This window comes from Cardiocondyla obscurior, linkage group LG14 (assembly GCF_019399895.1).
Source record: "Cardiocondyla obscurior isolate alpha-2009 linkage group LG14, Cobs3.1, whole genome shotgun sequence".
Taxonomy (NCBI): domain Eukaryota; kingdom Metazoa; phylum Arthropoda; class Insecta; order Hymenoptera; family Formicidae; genus Cardiocondyla; species Cardiocondyla obscurior.
Genome location: NC_091877.1, coordinates 2409283 through 2425837, shown reverse-complemented (window position 1 = coordinate 2425837; position 16555 = coordinate 2409283). Strand labels below are relative to the sequence as shown.

The 16555-nt window shown below is 41.6% G+C and overlaps 2 protein-coding genes across 3 annotated transcripts in view; one reads left to right on the top strand and one right to left on the bottom strand.

Moving 5' to 3' along the window:
• Nachralpha2 (nicotinic acetylcholine receptor alpha2) overlaps positions 1 to 16555 on the bottom strand; it is a 65633-nt gene that overhangs the window by 7894 nt on the left and 41184 nt on the right. The window lies entirely within an intron of this gene.
• Nachralpha1 (nicotinic acetylcholine receptor alpha1) overlaps positions 4291 to 16555 on the top strand; it is a 93968-nt gene continuing 81703 nt past the window's right edge. Inside the window, exon 1 of the mRNA XM_070666148.1 lies at positions 4291 to 7133. The gene's annotated coding sequence lies outside the window, so the exon portion shown is untranslated. The remainder of the gene's footprint in view (positions 7134 to 16555) is intronic.

Here is a 16555-nt window from a genome sequence, read left to right as displayed (position 1 = left end):
AGACGTTTATGTGACAAGATAGGCTTTCAGTTTTATCACCTTACAACTTTTCTGTCAAATATTTTTGCAATTTATAGTACAAATTGTAAGCTGACACTCTCTTTTTTTCTATTTTTTTTTTTTTTAATTTAGTAGCTTGATATCCCGCTGTTTAATTAAATTAGTAGACGATCAATGCTAACAGAATATATTAAGTAGAAGAATACGAAATATTATATGTACGTTCGCACACGAGATAGATATCGAAAGATTTTTCGAAGTGAAATCAAGTAGCATATCGGATATAACTGAATTGATCGTTGCAACAAATAATTGTACGGGATACCTCGTTGACTTTTATTTTCGACGTTAGCGCGACGCTGGAACACACGTTATTAACATACGGAAGTTAAAGTGCTGCTATCTTGAAGCGCGAAGCTCCTGCGGTCGTTAAATTATTCGATGCGGTCGGCGATTTATTTTCAACGATGCTTGAAGAGCAGGCAGCCCTATTCAATGGAGCTAGATGACGAAACTCGATAATGCTTATGATACCATGATCCCACGTTGCTACATTGCAACCGCGATAGCTATCATAGCGAATGTATATTTTGCAGCGTCGATCGTGTTTATCTAAGTGCCACGCATTTCGAATTACGATCTGAATATCTGGATTACTATTTTTATTTATTACCGCGAGATTATACGAACCCTGCGACTGAGAGAATATTTTTAATCAGTCGATAATTTTTTTTATTTGACAATACTTTGACACGGCACATGCCGATCAAAATATATGCTCTATTTTTCTACGCGACGCCGCTAAAGTTATATATTTTTTATTAGAATAATTGAGTGCGTGAACTGAATCTATCGAGAATGTCGATACTCCGGGCCAGCTATCTATCTTTCAAATTGAGAATACCTTAGGGAAATACGGTCTAGTATTTGGCACGCGTCGGGTTATTCCCAGATCGTTTCCACTTTCGCGCTCTCGCGTAAAACAATATTGTTTTACATGCGTAAGTGTTAATAATTTTGTTAAAACTATTTGGAAATGATAACGTGCTGGAACTTATAAAATAACATAAAAAAAAATAAAAAAACTAAGTTGACGCGTCGTTAATTTAATTCAATTGCCACGCTTATTATAAAGCGTGCTTACCACGTTATTAAATGAATAGCGAGAGCTTATAGCGCCGTTATAAAATCGTTTTCGCGCGGTAACGGGTAATTCAATTAAAAATATTTTATGTACAAACGCGAGATAAATTTCTAGTATGATTTCACGTTCGGTTTTATAGACACGAATAAATTCACAGCCGGCAAAGTGCGTTTTCACGTACGCGGCGGCACAACTGCGTTTCTTGTGCAGCGCACGTTGTATGTAGCGCACCGCGCGACGTATATATAAAACTATAAAAGTAACGTGGTCCATTAAGACTTGATAAAAGAGGATTTCTCGAAATGCGATCGAAAGGTGGGAAAGTCGTTAAAACCCGGTGACAGGACGAGCTTTCTGCTGTACCGCCGTGACTAAATCCTCGGGTTAAAATCCTCAGGGCTAAGCTGCGGGATGATGTCTCGGACCCTTTTGCGAAATGCGCGCGCGGTACCGTCGTTCCGATATAACGCGATCGAACAATTTAGCGACAGGCCGCGAAGGTGAATTTATAGTCGGCCATCGTCTCATTGGCACATGAATTATTGATACCGTTGATGTTCCATCCGGACACGTCGCGCACGGTGACGCGGGAGCGCTCGTCGGCGTCGCCGACTGTTTCGAATTCTATCGAAATTTCGATTACGCGAGTAAGCTCCGATCAGATCGCGGGCCGGGGGGAGGAGAGGGGGGGGGAGGGGAAAAGCGGAGACCGTGTATCCATGTGTCGTGCAAAGGCATCGCACAATCGCCCGGGCCTTCGAGGAATTCTACTGCCGGGTGCTGCGCGAAACAACAACTTGACGCATACCGCTTACTTTGGGGATACCGGCGTGCAAGCGTGTGGATACCAGCTACCGGAAATACCTCACACATACCCTATCAAACTGGCGTGGCGCGCTGCAGCCCGTTACATATCTGAGGTCGCGCCGCGTTACCAGTTTGCTGTAAACCCATGCAACTTTCCTGTTTTCGATTAACGTCGGCTCGCCGCGCCGGCCGGCCCTCGCCCCCCCCCCGCCAGGCCGAATTTCAATAAATAGCATATCGCTTTTAATTTATTATCAACGTTCTCGTAGCACAATTCTAATTTACCGGTGAAATTTTACCGCGGCTCTTTGCCAAATTAGACCTTTGACAAAAACCATAAATCTCTCCGGCGTTATAACAAGATACACGGATATGTATATTTAGTTGGATGAAAGGGGGATAAAATTGATACATCTGATAACGCAAAGAGAATATTGAACGGAACTATTTCGAAACTATTCGAGATATCGGAAAACACTTTCAGATCTTTGCGGATATCCTTTTTATACCTACTTGTTGGGTTCTTTATTTTTTTTCTTTTACTTTTATTTTTAGTCATTAATAGATCCTTCTCACTTTTAAATCGTTAAGTGTGTTTTATTTTTGACAATTATGAGAATTTTCTCACGTTTTAACGGGACTTAATAATTTTAAACTGATCAGCCATATTAATAGTTTTCTAGGTGTGTTTTATAAAAAAAAAAAAAAAAATAAATAAATAAAAATATATATATATGAAAGAAAAATTAAACTAAAAAGGAGTAGATCGTTTTCATTAGGTACTCTGAATGTGGGTGAAAGCGCGGTGGCTTGCTCACTCCATTTTTACATCTAATCTGATATTCATATTGAATAAATAAATCTCAGAATGAAGCAGCCGCATTTAGCGTTCAGAAACACGGTCAAGAAATGGCGCGAACGCACACGCTCAATACGTCCGTATCGAATGCACGGCGATTCTAATATAGGATGTCGCCAATGAGAATATACAAGACGAGTCTGGCCGATGCGCGATCGAATGTATATTAAACGATCGCGTGAAATAACGCTGACGAATGCCTATGAATAATCCTGAATTGAGTAAAGGGATGAAAAAGTAATAGCATAATGCGCGTAAAAAAAAGGAAAAAAAAAAGAAGTATATGAAGAAACTAGAGAAAGATAAAGAGGTCGAACTCGCGTTCGATCCATCCCAAGAGATATTAGATAAGGCGTCCGTTTTCTGTCGTGCAATTTCAACGATGAGATAAACGGGGAGTGAACCGCGACAGATTGACGCAGAGAGACGAACGAAGCGTATATATCCGAGTGGTAGCGGCAAAAGGAGTGAGATTTGGGAGCGCCTTTATTTTTTTATTATTTTTTTTTTATTTTTTTTTAATTTTTTTTTTCCTTTTTTTTTTTCTTTCGCGTCATCCCCCGCGCCTCGTCTCCATTTCTGCACTCCCTTCAGCACCCTCTGACGAGTCGACCTCGCACCAGCAGTGTCAGTATCGACTAGGATACCTCGCGGAGAGAACAACGATAGGGAGGCCAAGGGGGAGGTACGCGGGGTTGCTGAACACACAGACTAGAGAAGGAGAAAGGGGAGGCGAGAGAGACAGATATAGAGATGCTGAGGAACAGAGAGACAGGAATACAGGCTGGCTCGCCGGTTCTCGGCAAACCTCGTGTTCAGTGCCGTACGCGAATTAGTCTTTTCTACTGAAAAGCAAGTGTATCAGGTGAACGGCTTACTTTTTCACACATCATCGTCTAATTGTCCCGTTACGTTGACAAGGCTCGCTGTTAACGATGCCCCCCTCCCCCTCCTCGCTACGAGAAGCGTGTAATTAAAATTTTCACGTTTCGAATCTGTAAAGGGATTGAATGTCCTTGTCCATGCATCGTCAATGCGTATTTCAAAGATTCCTCTGTTCGAAAGATTCAAGCTATTTTACGTTCCGCTGTGGAATGCGAGCGCGATGAAAAGCCGGTAATCACATAATGGAACTCGACCTTTGCGCGGAACGTAATGTACGAGAAAAAAAAAAAAGAATTGCACCCCTCCCCGTTGAATTATTGTACGCCGGGTTTTGACAATACGTACGCTTTGCTTTAAAAAGCGAAATAATATAATTAACTTGACAATCTGAATTAATTTCCGGTAAATATTAATTTTGCCATCAACCAAAAATATTTCCTCGCTTAATCTCAATGCAATAAAACATATTAAATTGTTAGCAGCTAAGATAGGAACTTTTCTAATAAATTTTTTAATTAATTTCTGTTAAAAATAAAATATTAAATTAACGTTACGTGTCGCGGTGGTGCTTGATGGCAATTAAAATTTTTTTAATGCGTTAAACAAGTGTTATTTCTCCAAGTAAGCTAATCACTGGGAAACGACGATATCTCTCGAGCGTAAATCGCGCGAATGGGCGTTGCGAGAATACGTGATTTTTTTACAGCAACAATGTTAGATTTATTCAGGCTACCTGGGGATGGATAGAACGAGTGTCGACGCGAGTACGTTCCTGTCGGCGCGTCGCCGCCTCGAGGTTTCCACATGGTCTCGCGTTATATCGAGGGCGAATAGTGCTGGTCTCCGTAGCCGGTCCTGTTGGTGCTGCCACATGGCCGCGCGTCGTCGTGTTTTGCGGGCTCGGCGAGCTTTCAGAGGCGGCACCTGCGTGCTAGGGTGGTCGTTGGCTCACCCTCTACAGTAGGGAGTCGGGACGAGTGGGAGAGAAAGGTGGAGGCTCGGCTAGCTTCGGTTGGGTTCGCAAGTCATCGTCAACGTCTCGCGTCGGGGCTTCCACATGGGTTGGTATTGGCTCCCGGGGCGCAGGGTAGCTTGTGTGGCGGAGCCCTAACTGGAGGGAAAAGGATAACCTGACTGAGCGCGATGGTGAAAACGAGACGGCACTCGACGGACGAATAGGGGTGCGAAGAAGAGAGATAAACGGGGAGAGAGTGAGAAAGACGGAGGCACGACTCTCACCACAACACCCCCGAAACGGGCAGAGCGTCAGTGCTAAGGTGGGTTGCTCGGTCGGAACATTGCCAGAGAGAGAGATACGTCCTGGGAGTGCCTGCCTGCTGCATTGACACTACTTCCTGGTGCAGGACTCGCAGCGGTGCAAGGGTCGAGTAAACGCGCGGCCCGGAAGATAGATTCGAGTGATATACGTACGCACGCACTTTCATATATACGGCGCCGAGAGCATACACGCACGTATAGGCGCGTGAAATGCGGCATCAAGAAAAGAGCGGACGGAGCGGAAGGCCGTGGGAGAGTTCGGCGGCTTGGACCCGCTACAGGCGAGTGAAATAAGCGGCAGTGGTTGACGAGTGGGAAGTAGTAGAACCGTATGTCGGGCCAGGCAACAATCGCGGGTGGCGCGGTGTAAGCTGCTAAAGCGCGGCGGCGGTGCTTTCGTGTGTCGTGTGTGGCGCGAGTGAAAGCTCGATACAACGGCCGGAATCATGAAAGAAGAGGTCGTGAGGCATTCGACGTCGATCGAAATGCGACGTATCGCCGAACTACTGTCGTTTCGTCTGGTTGGGTAAATGTTGCGTGTACGCGAGCCGACCGGAAGGAAGGAAGGTAGGAAGAAAGAAAGAAAGAACGAGGTCAGAGATAGAGAAGAAGAAGAAGCGGCAACAGCAGCAGAGAGGGCGAGGTGAAAGGTGTGTCAAAGGAGGCGAGAGTCAGTGGGAGGTCAGCGTGACTTCAGGGTGGCGGTGGCCGGTAGTGATGATGATGGTGGTGATGATGGCGGCGACGGTGGCGGCGACGGTGCCGGTAGCGTTCGCAGTGGTAGTGGTGTAGTGGTGGGTGTTCTCTAGGTGAATGGTCGTCGTCGGCCTCGTGGAAGAGGCGGCCGCCGCTTATGCGGGCTGCCGAGCGTGCCGCATCGTCGCTTGCAAATAACTCGAACTCGCTGTCGAGAGCGGCAAGACCAGGGCGGTGCTGGCAAAACGGAGTCGATATCGGTGCGACGGCACGTACGGCGTTGATAGTGGCGGTAGTGGTTGTTGGATCGCATTCTCCAGTGAAACTTTTTCTCAAGCGGATCGTTGGGGTAGCACCGGAGAGCCATAGCAATCAGCAGTCGTCGACCTGCTGCGGCTGGCAGGTGCCGCTGGATTACCTGGGGTATGGCAAGCTGGCTCGCGACACGGAGTTGTCGTTCCACGAGCATGACAAAGGCACGATCGACGAGAAAGTCGCGCGCGAGATCAATTACCGCGAGCACGATTACAACGAACGTGGTGCCGATTATCGCTGCCAGGACCACTGCGACGACTGTCAACAGGAGGATCGCGCTACCGTCGAGAAATCCGGTGATGAGAACGACGACGAGGATGACGACGACAATGAAGATAACCTCCGCGATAAGCAAGATGCCGCTGCTAACGACGAGAAAGTCGACGATCCTCGCCACGCTGACGACAATGTTGAAGATGGCAGTTGTGCTCGCTCCGATTGTCGCTGCCCCCGGAAGTTCCTCGTTTCTCAGGCCGTCGAAGAGCTGGTAGCGGAGGCAACGGTCGCGCGTCTCCTCGATCGCTAGAAGCAGTGCTGTTGTGCCGTCCGGATCTCTTCCTCTCGGAGCTATCTATATCCGTCGGTGGTGCGTCTGGTGGGTGCTGGTGTGGTGGTGCGCCGTCTACCGATCCCTCGTGTTACGGGTTACTACCGCCGGCCGGCCGGCTGTTCGCCTACGCGTACCCGCAGTGCGGTCGACCGCCGCGTAACTACCGAAGGCCATTATCCGGCTGACGGGGCGTACGTCGACGACCAGTTGTCCTCACGATACGGACGACGACGTTACGCGACGGCGACGGTAACGGTGACGGGGACGAGGACGGGGACGGGGACGGGGACAGAGACGGGGACGCGAACGACGACGAGGACGAGAACGAGAACGGGGACGGGGACGACGACGGCGACGAGGACGACGAGGAGGACGACGACGACGATTACGACGACAGCAACAACGACGACGACGTCGGGGATATGTGCGGGTGCGCTACGTCCACGCGGCGAGGACAGGGGACTGCTGCGGGTAAATCGGCACGGCGCGCCAAGTTCTCGTGTTCGGTACATAGGACGCCCGGGGTACGGTAGCTCGTCCTTCAGCGTTGCTCCTCATCGACGCCCGCGGGCAATGTACCCACCCGCCGGAATAGCTACGTGAGTACGCTTCTCGTTATCCATCGCCCACTCCCTCCGTAGTGACGTGTCTGTCACTTGGAAATGGCCGTTCATTCGCGATTGCCTTTTTGCCTTTTTCATACGCTCGCGTGAAACGAATATGCACACCCTGACTCGACACCTACCGTAATCACTTAATCTCTTTCAATCTCGATACATATATATATATACTTTTTTGGTGTATTTATCACTGGCTGATATTCCACGCTAATTAAGTGTCAAATGCCTTTAATTGAAATCGAATCTAAAAAATGTAAAGTTACTAAATCTGCGCTATTTAAATATGATTGTTTCATGTTTTAATAAATTAAAATTATTAAAAAAAAAAAAAAAAAATGTGGGGTTGTTCGAATATTAATCGATACTCCAACGGTCGTTGATTGTTTACACCACGCTTTATTGCTGCGAAACAATTAGTCAGCAATTAATGATTTAAAAAATCGATTTAATCATGGCCAGAAATACGACAGCTTTCTCAGTTATTTAGTAATTACGAAAACTTGGAAAACAATTTAAAAAGTCAGTAAAATAAAACTCGACAGATTTTCGTACAATTCAAATTTTAGAAATAATTTCGTAATAATTCGTATGGTCAATTACCTAAAATTATTTCAATTACGCTATTTAAATCCTCCTGTATTGTTTTCACGTTCTTTCTCGCAAGCGTTTTTATCCCGCTAAGACTCGGGGGGTGCGATGTATATCGCAGAAAAGCGTGTTGTCAAGTTACAACTTGATTATCAATTTAACGCTCCTTTGATTTCAATTGAAACGCCGGACGAGACCTCGTGTGTTTCACTTACGAGTGACTCCGAGCAACTCGCGTGGGAAAAAAAAATGAACGATCGATCGATCGAGCTCAACCCCTCTAGTTAAATACACGCCGAGGATATTTTTCCGCGACGCCCGTGTCCTTACTCGAGGCGAAGGATAAATTGCCTCGTCCCCTAAACTTTTCTTCAGGAAAAGCCACCCGAAAGCTCCTACGGAGTCGTGCGAAAACGTCGGAGTGCTTTCACGGGGGTGGAGAGAGGGCCTGGGCGTAGTCCTCCTCCTACGCTCATCTGACTTCTCTTTTCCTCTTCTACTTCCATTGCGCCCGCTTGGTTCTTACACGTTGGTGATTTAAGATTTTTCCAAAACAGATCAATCGTCTGCAGCTGCTCTTTTAAAACAAATCCTATTCCTCGTTTTTATGTATGTATGTATGAATGTCTATATATACATGTATGTATTTTATTTGTATCCGTATGCGAGGTGTCTTGAAACAAGATTTAATAATAACGACCGGATTGCACCGACTCATTTAAATTAATTTTTTTTTTTTCTTTTTTTTTCCCCCCCGAGAAACTGTTCATGTTTTTAATGCGACCTAATTGTTTCATATTTTGTTCATGATTATTATAATTATACTTTTGGGTGCTGAACGAGAAATATTGCATTAGTGTGAAACCATACGAGACGATAATAATATTATTGGATATTTAATCAAGTTGATTAAAACCCATCGCCACGCATTGTGTGAAAACTTGCTACATTTTAAATGCGTTTACATAAAATATAATTCGAAGCTCAATACATTTGATCGAAACCGTTAATTCTTTATAAAACATTCACAAAATATTCCGATAGTTCCCTAATGAATGTTTCATCCGCTGAAAAAGTTCTTTACTAATTTCGAAGATTATCCAAATATCCGAAATGTTATTTGACATTTTTATACACGACTAAATTCAAGTTAATATTTGTTTAAATTTGTATTCAATCTGCTTTTAATTGATACGGCTAAAGAATTGCGAAAGTGCGAAAGGGTTCAAACGGCCGATCTGTCATTTCTGAAAATGTGCTGTTACGCAATAAATATATTTAATGCCTGTTATCCCATCTATTACCGACAGTATATTCAATATTTTTATCTGCATAGACGACGAGTTGTATGGTAGAACGCTTCATAAATCTTTATTTGATTATCCGTATTTATTGAATCGCTTTCCTATCAACGCTGCACGTTGGATGACATGGCAAATATTAAATTTTTTTCCTTTATTTGGCCTGTATTAATGATATAATAGCGAAAAAAGAAAAAAAGAAAAAAAAAAGAAAATGTGCTTTAAAGTAAAATTTATGTTTTCGCGCACGTGTCGAAATCTGTTTATATTTTTGCAGTATCGCTAAAAATATGCAATAGAAACAGCCATGCTTTTAAGGAGATACTGTTACTTTTTAACATCGACGTATGCGATCGAAACGCGTGAAAAAAGCGATTGGTTCGGTGTCTGACACGTAATAATAAAAATTCTGCTATTTCTATGTACATTCGCTTTTCCTTCGGCATGATAGAAGGATGGCTTGCATCTAAAGATGACGTGGAAATAATGTACAATTTTCAGTTTCCAGCATCATACTTTTTCTTTTCTGACACGTGTCGTGCCACGAGACACCACTTATTTAGATTGTAAATATAAAATGTTTGCAGAGTACTGAGAAACATAAAGCGCGATGATATGCGCTATTTTTATTGCAAATGTAATGAACAATCGTTGAATATAGAATAGTCAAATTCGTTCACACACGCGCACACGTGCTTTTGGCATTTTTTCCCCCCAATATTAAATTACAAACGAAGTCTTCTTCTGTATTTTACGGATTGATGTTTCTATAAAATCCCGTAGTCAAAGTTATGTCTGTCATTTATAAATCAATCATAAATTTTCAAAGAGTTCAATTATATTTGCGCGAGCAAAAAATTTTTCTAATTTATCTCTCTCTTTTTCTTTTTTTTTGTGTATTGTTCATATAGCCAAAAATAAAAAAGTGAAGCTTTGCTTTATATCAACCAGATTTAATATAACGTCACGTAAGTTAAACGTTCAATTCGTTATCGACATCTTTGCCGACCGTACTTGTCGCGGATAAAAAGTATTTCATAATGCGGTCGTGTGATTGAGCTTTTAGGTCGATGATACACCTTTGCGTGTGTTATCCACGGTTCGATTTAGGGCAAGATTTAAAGTGCACTCTGTCATCGTCCCTACATGCGCAATAAATCCGGTTGCATTTGTGTCACGAATTTTCTCTCTCGTTCGTACGGTCTGTTTTTCTTTTCCCATCTCGCTCCCTCTTTTTTGGGTGTCGCAGTGACTCGTTGTGTACCGCGACCGAAACCGTCAACGCGGAAATATTGTCGGTGATGCGCGCGCTACGCTTCCTTTTCACCTGATAATTTTGAAGAACGACCCTTGGTCAACAAAAGCTGCGATAACTTGTACAAATGACGGCGAAAAATCGTTGGCTTCTCGTCGGCGCTTCCGCGTCGGAACTGAGACGAACGACAGCAGGACTACGGGTGCTTTTATTATTATTTTTTTTTTTTTTTTCCAATTTTCGACGAGTATCGTGAAAATGAGTACGGAGTAGAAAGTTTTCATCGACGGCTCGACCGAGTCGTTTCGTCCTTGCCGTGACACTTCCGGATGAAGCGCGACACTTCCGGCGTGTTGAACGAACTCAGGCTTCTATGGAAATGCAAGCGATCGAAACCTGCTGACGCGCCAGCATTTCCGGAAGCGTCGTCATTCAACGTCATTCTATGACGATCAATTCATTGATTAAAGTTTGTCTCGATTGCGTACCTATATATAATACCTACAATTTTATATTTTCGGCAATATTATATATAATTTTATTTTCTTTAAAAATTATAATTACTTTTGTAACATTAATTTCAAAACCCCAAAACGTATGTTTTTTCTAATTGCAGGAAAAATTGACCCTAGACGAATTTAAACGCTAAGAAAGATACTTAAAGTACCAATAAAATACATACACCGTAGTTCGTAGATGAAAATTATTAAGTGCATAAAATAATTTTCTTTAACGTAGAAAAAGCAAAGGTGAAGCAACGAGCACGCTCCGTAACGTGAAATAAAAAAAAAAAAAAGACACAGCTATTTGCAAGAAGCTCTATCAAGTGCGAAATAACTGTCATTGTCAGTCAATCGCCTCGCCTACGTTTGACGACGTATGATTTAGCGATCGGAACTACGTTGATATTATTCAAATTTATGATCGTATCTGCCAAGCGTTTGCGTACGAAATAAAATTTACATTTGAATTAATGCCCGACTCTGTTGTGGCGCATTCACTTTGCAGCTCGTTGCACTGACTTCTCTACATATATATCTCCTTCTTTCATTTTTCTTTTTCCCCCTTTTTTTTTTTACACGATTTTGTCAAAGATCCTTTTGAATGCTTTCTTTATTTCTTGATTGATTACCGCATATAAATGCAGGTGGAATCGAGTAAATTGATAGCCGATAGGCATAGTCGATTGTGCGCCGCCGAACACGGTTTCCGTTTGTAACATTAATATTGTTTGAACGTGCGAAAGCGCGAGCTGATATCGGATATGCAAACTGCCGGAACACCCGAAGCGGCATATTTATTTCATAACCATAATTCCTTTAGGTGGGTTCGTGAAAGTTAGGCCACCAAACATCAAGCTAATAGTTTACTAATATTTGCGTTATCAAATATTTCAGATCGTTTATTGTGACGCGTGAGAATTTAATGAATTCGTACATAATTTAAACCGGTCGATTTAAACTGTTAATGAAAAGAAAATTTTTGATAACCTTTCACGGTATAAATCAACATAAAAAAAAAGAAGAAGAAAAAAAAAATCAATGTGCCCACTCTACGTACTCGATGTTTTATCGGCGATACCCGGGCAACCGTGTGATATTAGATGTTTTATAATTTAGAAGAAACACAAAGGAAGGCGCTCGCCTAACAAAAAATATATGTTTTATGTATATTCTTCCGGTGATATAACTTTGCATGAATAATCCTGATTTTCTGCCCTATAAACAGTTAAAGAGAAAGCTTTAAATAGTGTTGCAGTTATGCATTAATGAATCTATCTGAATTAATGCAAGAGCTTTAGGTAATAATATTCTAAAAAAAAGAAAAAAAAAAAAAAACGAAACTACTTGTGCAATTGCGTAAAAATAAGTTACGTTAAAAATTTCAAAATATTTTCCTTTACTGACATATGAAAAGGATATATTAATTGATACTTTTTTTTTTTTTTTACTTGACAATATTCTTTTATCGGATAGTTTACGCGTTTAATTTTTATCAATTGATTTTTTTAATAGCAAGCGGAACGGTCAACTTTCACGGTATAAACGCGAATTATCGGCAAGATCGATATATAACGAGAAAAAATACGCAAGCAAACTAGTGGCGCGTGAAGTTTCATTATCGTGCCAATACGTTTCAGGGGTGAAGTGACCCAAGAAGAGAGGGAGAGGGAGAGAGAGATAGAGAGAGAAAGAGAGAGGGATACTCTTCAAGCTCCATTTCTGCGTTTTAACACCCAATTGCGAGCGGAGGGTAAATTATTTTGTCGACCGAGAACCATCGTTAAATTATATGGGGCGTTTAATCAGATTACTGGCTGCCAACCGCGATATATAAAAATTCAGAAATGTAGGAAACAGGATATTCTCGGAGGGCGAGTAGGATCAATTTCCGGCCACGGTCTACCCGAAAACGATACACTCGCTTGTTCGAGACGAGTGTCCAATTCTGCTGGCACGAAAGGGTCCCAATTTTCGTAATTCTCGAACGCGTTTACACGCTGAAAAATGTCGGCGCCACCTTGCCGGCTGCCTAAGTCATAAAGCGAAACGTATTTTGTTATTAAGCCGAGGTTTCGTCGAATCAGTTAAAGCTACCGTATCGCCGCGTAATTCCCGTAAACGCTTCGCCGGCGTCGTATAATGCCAGTTATTGCGATTCTTATATCCGCCATAAGCTTTTACGTCGGGTCACGTTATGAAATTAGTTCTCTATACTAGCATACTCCCACACGAGTACCCTTGATTATGCTCGGAAGACTAAATTTAACGAATTTTCCGCACAAAGCAGTGAATAGCGTCGAGAATGATATAATTTCCGAAAAAAAAAAAAAAAAAAAAATGTGCGTATCGTATGATAACGCCCTTTGCATGTAATAACATATTATATAAGTACTTAAAGCAGTAAGAGAGTAATTATTAGCAATCGTAGATATGTGAAAATTTTTTAACTTACGAACTATCTTAGCTCTTTTTGTCGAAAAGAATTTCCATTTCACACTATTTATTTACCTGTCGGTAATAAGTGATATAAAGACAAACAATGTGCACAATTATATATGAATAACTGATTAAAAGCTCACGACTTTTATACCTCATTATTCTTAGTTTACTGAGGTATAATTAAAAAAAAAAAAAAAATAGCAAGAAAGACGCGTCTATTAGTACGCAAGTAAAATTAATTCTTATATATCTTTATATATATTTCTTTTGCCAGTGGAGAAAAACAACGATTATAGCGTACGTACGTCGAATCTAGAATAATAAAGTTAATGTTCACTGATCAATCGGAAAGCGTACAACCGAGACGTTAATTCTTCAAAGGAAGCAGGCTGGTTGCTTGCAGCTTTTTTTACTCCGCGGGCAATATGCTGGCAGTTGCGGACAATGTTTAAAGCGACCGAGTTGGCCGTTCACTGTGAACTAGTGGTGTTACGCTCCATAGTCGAGTGAACTGCATCCACTGTATTGCTCTATTTTCTTACGCATACATAATCGAGTCACAGCCATTTAATATTAAAATATATTACATTTAGCTAACGACAATGCGATTAAAAAAAATTAATAAAAAAATGTAATAACCCATTTTTGTATAAAATATAATAACGTAGTATTAATAAATACCTATTATCGAATTATTAATTTATATATAAAAAAAAGAACAATTAATCAAACTTTAATTTTGCACATTATTTTTTTTTCTGTTTGTATCAAGTAATGATTTCAATTATATTCGATCGCGTTTGGTAATTTGATTCATCTTTTATATAATACACATAATTGTCTCGGTTAATAGAAAAAAATATTACCGTGAATAAGATAGAGCGTTATTCTTCCAAGTTAAATGAATGGGAATGGATATAATGCGTAGAGATGTTAGTAAGCCTGGCAAATTAACGAACTAATTCAATTAGTGGTTTCTGCGTCGATTGCACGCGCGCATATACTACATATATATATATGTATATGCATATGAAAATACATACATAACATACTGGCCGTGTTTTTCGTTTCATAGTCGTGCACTTTGACCTAGTGATGTTCTACGAGAATATAGGTTAAACTGATTTCATAGCAGTACATGTGTTTTATAAATTAGCCTTTTAAAGTTGGCATAAGAAACATGAATTTTTCTATAACTTCATATTTAATATTTTTGCATAATTTTCTTTTTAAATAATAGTTAAAATATTACACTTTGCGTGTGTTATTTTCGCTTAATCATTTACGCAAGTTAGAATCGAGACGTTAATTGCGCGTGAAATCAACGCGCACCGCAGTTTTGAGTCGAGGATCATTCTTCGGTGCGATGAGAAAACGAACGTCGTGCTCGTTAGTAAGAATTCGCGATTACAGATCGATATCACAGTCCTGAGAGGTATTAACGGGCACTGTCTCTTCCAAACTTTATTCGGATTTCTTTCGATCGATTTCGCGCGCTCGTTTATCCGCCGCAATCCCGTTTGAGACCAGCTAATAAAATCTATAGCACGCCGGCACAATCGAGATGTTAATTTCGGCTCGTCACGATAGCGGTACGCGCCGGATGCATTTTTCATGCGGAGTTGAGCTCGGGTCGAATGCAAACGGTCCAGTACCATCTCGGTGTAAAGTGTTGCAGACAGCGGAACCGTGACGAACGCGCACACGGCTTCATTTTTCTCTCTTTCACGAAGCGCCGGCATGGCGAGCGATAAAGCACTTTGTCATGCAAATGTTTCGAAATAATAATTCCGCTTTGCGCGCATCACAGCCGTGCTCTCCGCGAGCCATCAATCGAATGAATCGCCTATTCGCCGTTCAAGTTGACCGAGTTTACTCCAAAGAAAAGGAAGGGAAAAAAAAAATTGTCAGTCGTTGAATTCAGTTTACCGTGCAACATTAATGACGTAATCGAACTCATGATTGTTCGTAATAACACGTAATAATACGTAATAAAAAAAAAAAAGTAAATAAAACGCGTCGTCGTGGATGTGATTTCTTTTATATTCTCGCTGGGACGTTCGAAAGATCAGAGATTTTGGATAGAAAATATTTGAAATAAAACCGAAACGGGCAGTAATAATTAGGATAATCGGAAATTTAAAGGGGCGTGCAAACGTGAAATTTATATGTATGCGTGCTTTTGATCTTTACAATATAATAATATTCGAAAGGATCGGTTAAACGATTTCAGACGTTATATCCCGAGGCTGTAATTGACATCCGGGCGCGACCAAACACCGAATGCGGGAGGCAAATCCTCGTATGAGGTTGAGTAGATTTACCACGTGTTCCTAATCGGATGTAATTTCAAACGTGTACGCTTTTCCGAATTCAGAGTTAATATCCTTTAATGATAATACGATTGTAATTGCATTAGCGCCATTTTTTTTTATATATATATTCTCCAAGCTGTTTATCGATTTTGCCGGCATTAATAAAAATATTAACCACGCTTTAAAAGCTATAACTTTCGAGTAAATTATTTGCTGCCAATGCAACAGAATCAATAGTCTGGTCTCTCTTCGTATACGTTCTCGTCCGCGTGTTTGTGAGGCTCGGATCGTTCGCTAGTCGTTGATCGCAATACGCGAAAGACAGTGGAAAGTTCGATACAGGCACTTTTGCATGAGCTCGAGCAAAGTTTCGACAAGTGCACGCTGTGTAACGACTCTTCTATGCAGGCCAAGTCAAACTTTTGTCAACGCTAGTTATTCAAATGCAGTACATATCGAGGGTTTGCGTATCCTTCGTTTGCCGGAAAGCAGTTGCCTATCTACATCCCAAATATTTTTTTTTTTTATTGATAATTTATTTACGTAATGTATATTTTATTGAGCCTTAGGACAATCTAATATCATACAATATAACGATGTAAAAGGTACTATTAATTTGTTAAGGGTTAAATGGGATTGTGAAAAGCAAAGTTTCTCCGTAAGCGCGAGTTCCGAAAGTTTGAAGCTATCTCGTTAATGGCCGTAGCGCAGTGATACGAGAAATTTCGTCAATTTTGGGTCTGCACTTAATCACGGCGTACTACCGGGTTCGCACCCTCCCACCGCCTTGTCCCTCCCCCCCATCTTTTTTCTTTCGTGTCGTTTTGCGCGATAGCGGATTTTCGCAAGCGTTACCAATATGAACGAGCGCCGTCGCGAACTTTGCCCGTGAATGGAGCAAAAACATTTGGTCAAATTAAAAAATATGGCAAAGGTCCAATGTCCCGTGCGCTGGCACGAAACTGCATTCGTGATTTCTTCCCTTCCCTTCCCTTCTATT